The sequence below is a fragment of the Hyperolius riggenbachi genome, chromosome 3 (genome assembly GCF_040937935.1).
Source record: "Hyperolius riggenbachi isolate aHypRig1 chromosome 3, aHypRig1.pri, whole genome shotgun sequence".
Classification (NCBI taxonomy): domain Eukaryota; kingdom Metazoa; phylum Chordata; class Amphibia; order Anura; family Hyperoliidae; genus Hyperolius; species Hyperolius riggenbachi.
The window spans coordinates 476,600,324-476,606,323 of NC_090648.1; positions in this window are offsets into that span (position 1 = coordinate 476,600,324).

A 6,000-nucleotide genomic window follows, 5' to 3' on the forward strand; every position below is an offset into this window, starting at 1 on the left:
TTTTTTTTTTGCCTCAAAACTAAACTTTTTGTGGGTGATACTTGTTTTCAGTAATCACTTTATTTTCTATGCATTTTATCGGCAAATGCAAGGAAAAACACAAAAAAGAAAAAATGCACTATTTCTCTGATTCCATACCCTATAGTTTTAAAGTAAGCAATGCTACTATAAATAAAACCAACCCATTTTATTTGCCCATTAGCACCAGCTATCACAACATTCAAAGTATGCCCCTAGTACAATGTATGGCACCGATATAATATTTGGAAATAAAGTTGTATTTTTTCTCTGTTCTGTGTTTTCTTTTTTGTGTGTCCCATCAATTGCAAGCCCTTATATACCAAAATAACAGTAATATACCCTCATGACATATATATTAAAAAAAGCAGATTCCCTAAGGCAACTATTTATGGATTTTTTTTTACTGTTACTGTTGTTTTATTATTATTACTAGCCGACCCGCAGCGTAGCATACGCCGCATAAGGGGGTAGAGGGCAGGAAGGGGGTATTGGGCACAGTGGCGGGGAGGGGGGTCGGACCCCCCACTCAACTGGGTCCCCCATGTGCAGAGCTGGGACAAGGTCCTCCAGCACCCAAGGCTGAGACACCAAAGTGCGCCCCTCCATCCCTCCCACCCCAGCCATGACACACTGATTGCTGTTAGACTAAGAGGGCCACAGGGACCACAACCTCCCCAACACCTTAATATCTAGTTATCTGCCTTGCAGTCACTGCTATGTATCCCCTTTTCTTATTTCTTTCTGCTTCAAACAAAATTAGGAATGACAGCTGAATGAATTGTGCGCCCCCTCCTACACTGCGCCCTGAGGCTGGAGCCTCTCCAGCCTATGCCTCGGCCCGGCCCTGCCCATGTGTGCTCCCCCTCCAGCTTAAGCTCAGCAGGAACCCCCCCTCCCTCACCTGGGTCCCCCATGTGCACTCCCCCTCCAGCTTAAGCTCAGCAGGAACCCCCCCTCCCTCACCTGGGTCCCCCATGTGCGCTCCCCCTCCTGCTTAAGCTCAGCAGGACCACCCTCCCTCACCTGGGTCCCCCATGTGCACTCCCCCTCCAGCTTAAGCTCAGCAGGAACCCCCCCTCACCTGGGTCCCCCATGTGCATTCTCCCTGCAGCTTAAGCTCAGCAGGAACCCCCCCTGCCTCACCTGTGTCCCCCATGTGCGCTCCCCTCCTGCTTAAGCACAGTAGCAGCCGCCACTATTAGTAAGAGGCAGCGGGCGGGGATGCCTCACCTCTTCCGTGTTCCAGCGTGCGATCCACTGTTGTCACTTCCTGCAATGCTCCCCACTGTATTGGTGTAATTTGCCTTTTTAAAACAGAAGGAAATCTGCAATAATTCAGCTATAAGTGAACATTTTTAAATATGCAAATTATCCCTTTTCAATCTTAGTAATCCAAGCAAGCATCCAGAACCACTGGTGTATAGCAAGCTTATAGCTTTAAATTTTACACAGCTATATCAAACCCACATGTGACAGCCTGTTTCAGACTTTTGGTCCTCATCAGTACATAGCAGAGATTGATATGGCAGTATGAGATGGGGCTTGGACCAGTACAACAGAGTAACCAAGCAGCTCAGGGTGACCCAAACCACTCGGAATGTATAGGGGGATAAAAGGAACCAAAAAGACCTTCTACTTAAAAAAATCAAAGCTTGGTGTAATTTGGCTTCTTAAAACAGAAGAAAATCTGCAATAATTCAGCTATAAGTGAACATTTGTGGTTACCCACAATGCACCGCTACTAAATATGCAAACTATTCCTTTTCACTCTTGGTAAGTCAAGCAAGCCTATGGGCCTGATTCACAAAGCGGTGCAAACTGTTTAGCACGGTTGTGCTAAACAGTTAGCACGTGAAGTGCTGTTCGCGGACTTTTGCGCGCACAAAGTGCCGCGATTTGCATGATTGCGGTCTTTTGCGCGCGCAATTTGCCACAAATCGCGGTACTTTACACACGCAGAAGTCCGCGATTGCGGTCTTTTGCACGATTCACAGCACTTTCCACGCACAAAAGTCCACAAATGGCACTTCACGTGCTAACTGCTTAGCACACCCATGCTTAACAGTTTGCACCATTTTGTGAATCAGACCCTATAGCTTTAAATTTTACACAGTCATATCAAACCCACATGTGACAGCCTATTTCAGACTTTTAGTCCTCATCAGTTCACAGCAGAGATTGATATGGCTGTCTGAGATAGGGCTTGGACCAGTACAACAGAGTAACCAAGCAGCTCAGGGTGACCCAAATTACTAAGAATGTATAGGGGGATAAAAGGGACCAAAAAGCCCTCCTAATAAAAAAAGCAAAGCTTGGTGTAATTTTCCTTCTTAAAATAGAAGCAAATCTGCAATAATTCAGCTATAAGTGAACATTTGTGGTTACCCACAATGCACTGCTACTGAATATGCAAATTATCCCTCTTTGCCCTTGGTTTGATATGACACTACTTCTTCTTGCTTGGACCAGCCCCTTCTTCTTGCTTGGACCGGCCCTGGGGGCAGGGCGCTACTTCTTCTTCTTGCTTGAAGGTTGAAGCACTTACTCAATTATATATATAGATTTTTTTACATGTGAGTGGTTGGTTACTAAGGTGGGGGAGGGGGCTTTGGAAGGGATTCATTTTATTATTTATTTTATTAAAGGTGTATGGTGTCTGCAATTTAACTTTTCACCACTAGAGGGTGATATAAACACAATCCTGATTTACCACTTTTGTTTCTTTATGTTCTTATGAATGGACATGGCCCTTAATCGGGGTCATGTCCATTCATTACAGGCACTGCGATTGGTTCAGGGAAGCCTTGCTACCCTTCCCCAACCGGCGACACAGAAATACAGTAGGGTACGAGCGCATGCGCACCCACCCGCCGCTGAAACACTGGATGTGTTAGTTGTCCAGATAGGCTGAAGTGGTTAAAAGACATGCCAGACCCAAAAACAATGTTAAATGGAGTACATACTTTTATTAGTAATGGCTGCCCCCATCCCTCCACCTTTTATCCGAAGTCCCATTAGTAGGCTACGACTACTACTAGTCAGGACCTTTGAATTGGAAGTAATAGCCCTCGTGCATGCGCAGGAGCTAGTGTTGGGCGAACACCTAGATGTTCGGGTTCGCAAACGTTCGCCGAACATCGTCGCGATGTTCGGGTGTTCGCGCCGAACTCCGAACATAATGGAAGTCAATGGGGACCCGAACTTTCGTGCTTTGTAAAGCTTCCTTACATGCTACATACCCCAAATTAGCAGGTTATGTGCACCTTGGAAGTGGGTACAAGAGGAAAAAAATATTTGAAAAAGAGCTTATAGTTTTTGAGAAAATTGATTGTAAAGTTTCAAAGGAAAAACTGTCTTTTAAATGTGGAAAATGTCATGTTTCTTTGCACAGGTAACATGCTTTTTGTCGCCATGCAGTCATAAATGTAATACAGAGAAGAGGTTCCAGGAAAAGGGACCGGTAACGCTAACCCAGCACCAGCAGCAGCACACGTGATGGAACAGGAGGAGGAGGCGCAGGAGGAGAAGGCCACGCTTTGTGAGACACAACAACCCAGGCCTTGCATGAGGACAAGAAGCGTGCGGATAGCATGCTTTGTACCGCCATGCAGTCATAAATGTAATAAAGATAAGAGGTTCAATAAACAGGGACCACGCGCCGGCAACGCTAACCCAGCAGCAGCAGACGTGATGGAACAGGAGGAGGCGCAGGAGGAGAAGGCCACGCTTTGAGACACAACAACCCAGGCCTTGCATGAGGACAAGAAGCGTGCGGATAGCATGCTTTTTACCGCCATGCAGTCATAAATGTAATAAAGATAAGTGGTTCAATAAACAGGGACCACGCGGCAACGCTAACCCAGCAGCAGCAGACGTGATGGAGCAGGAGGAGGCACAGGAGGAGAAGGCCACGCTTTGTGAGACACAACAACCCAGGCCTTGCATGAGGACAAGAAGCGTGTGGATAGCATGCTTTTTACCGCCATGCAGTCATAAATGTGATAAAGATAAGAGGTTCCATAAACAGGGACCATCACCGGCAACGCTAACCCAGCAGCAGCAGCAGCAAACGTGATGGAACAGGAGGAGGCGCAGGAGGAGAAGGCCACGCTTTTTGAGACACAACAACCCAGGCCTTGCATGAGGTCAAGAAGCCTGCGGATAGCATGCTTTGTACCGCCATGCAGTCATAAATGTAATAAAGATAAGAGGTTCCATAAACAGGGACCGGCAACGCTAACCCAGCAGCAGCAGCAGCAGCAGCACACGTGATGGACAGAGTGGCAGTAAACACAATGCTATATAGTCTGCTATATAGTCACCCTGAACGGGGTGATGTTCTGCAGAACCCGAACAGTGGCGAACACTGTTCGCCCAACACTACTGGGAACGCAGATTTTAGTACCTAAACACACGATACAACATGTTTTCTGGGGTTGGACTCTGAGGCACATACAGATGGTCCCGATCATCATTCTCATCATACAACTCTTCTCCTGAGTCTGACCCACCCACCACTCTGCCACCCCAACATCCCCAGACACAGACCCCTCATCGTCCTCAACATTAACTTGGGATGCTGGCCTGAGCCAGACCTCCTCCTCCACATCAGGCTCCATCATCTCCTCAATGGCAGCCCTCATTAATCACTCTGGCGATGGACCGATGGACACAACGTTCTCCTCCGGGGAGGGCTACTGCTGACCACTGGCTGCTGGGGTGGATGTTATAGCTTGCGTGGGGCGTTGGCTGTTGCTGTTGTTGGGAGTGCTGCTCACAGCGGAGGTCTCTGAGGAACTCATGGTGAGCTCATATAGTGGTTGGCGGTGAGTGGAGTATTACTGATCCCAGCAATATACACACTGACTGGCAGAATACGCAATGCTATATAGTGTGGCTGAGCGGTGTACACAGAGTGGCAGTAAACACAATGCTATATAGTCTGGCTGAGCGGTGTACACAGAGTGGCAGTACACACAATGCTATATAGTCTGGCTGAGCGGTGTACACAGCGTGGCAGTAAACAATGCTATATAGTGTGGCTGAGCCGTGTACCCAGAGTGGCAGTAAACAATGCTATATAGTCTGGCTGAGCGGTGTACACAGAGTGGCAGTAAACAATGCTATATAGTCTGGCTAAACCCACAGAGAAATGGCGGAGATATGACGTGGTTCGGGTATTTATTTACCCGAACCACGTGACCATTCGGCCAATCAGAGCGTGTTCGGGTCCGAACCACGTGACCTGTTCGGCCAATCACAGCGCTAGCCGAACGTTCGGGGAACGTTCGGCCATGCGCTCTTAGTTCGGCTATATGGCCGAATGGTTTGGCCGAGCACCATCAGGTGTTCGGCCAAACTCGAACATCACCCGAACAGGGTGATGTTCTGCAGAACCCGAACAGTGGCGAACACTGTTCGCCCAACACTAGCAGGAGCCTCCCCCTACTAGCACAACTCTCCTGCCTGGTGCTCACTCACAGCGACTATGGGTAGGCTACTGCTCATGCACGAGGGCAATTTGCTCCGATTCAAAGGTCCTGACTAGTATTAGTTGGTGCCTTCTCACAGGAGTTATAACGGACAATAGAAGGAGGATGGGGTGGAATAGAGGACACAGCCTGCCAAAGGTTGCCATAACTAATAATACTATGTACTCCATTTAAGTTTTTTTTTGTCTCTGATGTCCTTTAAGACCAGTCAAACCCAACAGGCCTTCAACCACACAGAACCAAATTCAAACAGCGCTACTGAGCATGCGGCTGGTAAAGTGTGTTCCTCTTATTTACAGTAGATGGACGATGTCTATGCAAGAGTTATAAATGGGAATTCCAATGGCTTCCATGATAGCTGTAATTATTTTGCTTATTAACGAGACTCTGTAAAGAACATAAAACCCTCTGGGGGTACTTAACTTGGGAGGGGGAAGCCTCGGGGTCCCAATGAGGCTTCCCCCTCCTCTGTAGCTTCAGGGAATCC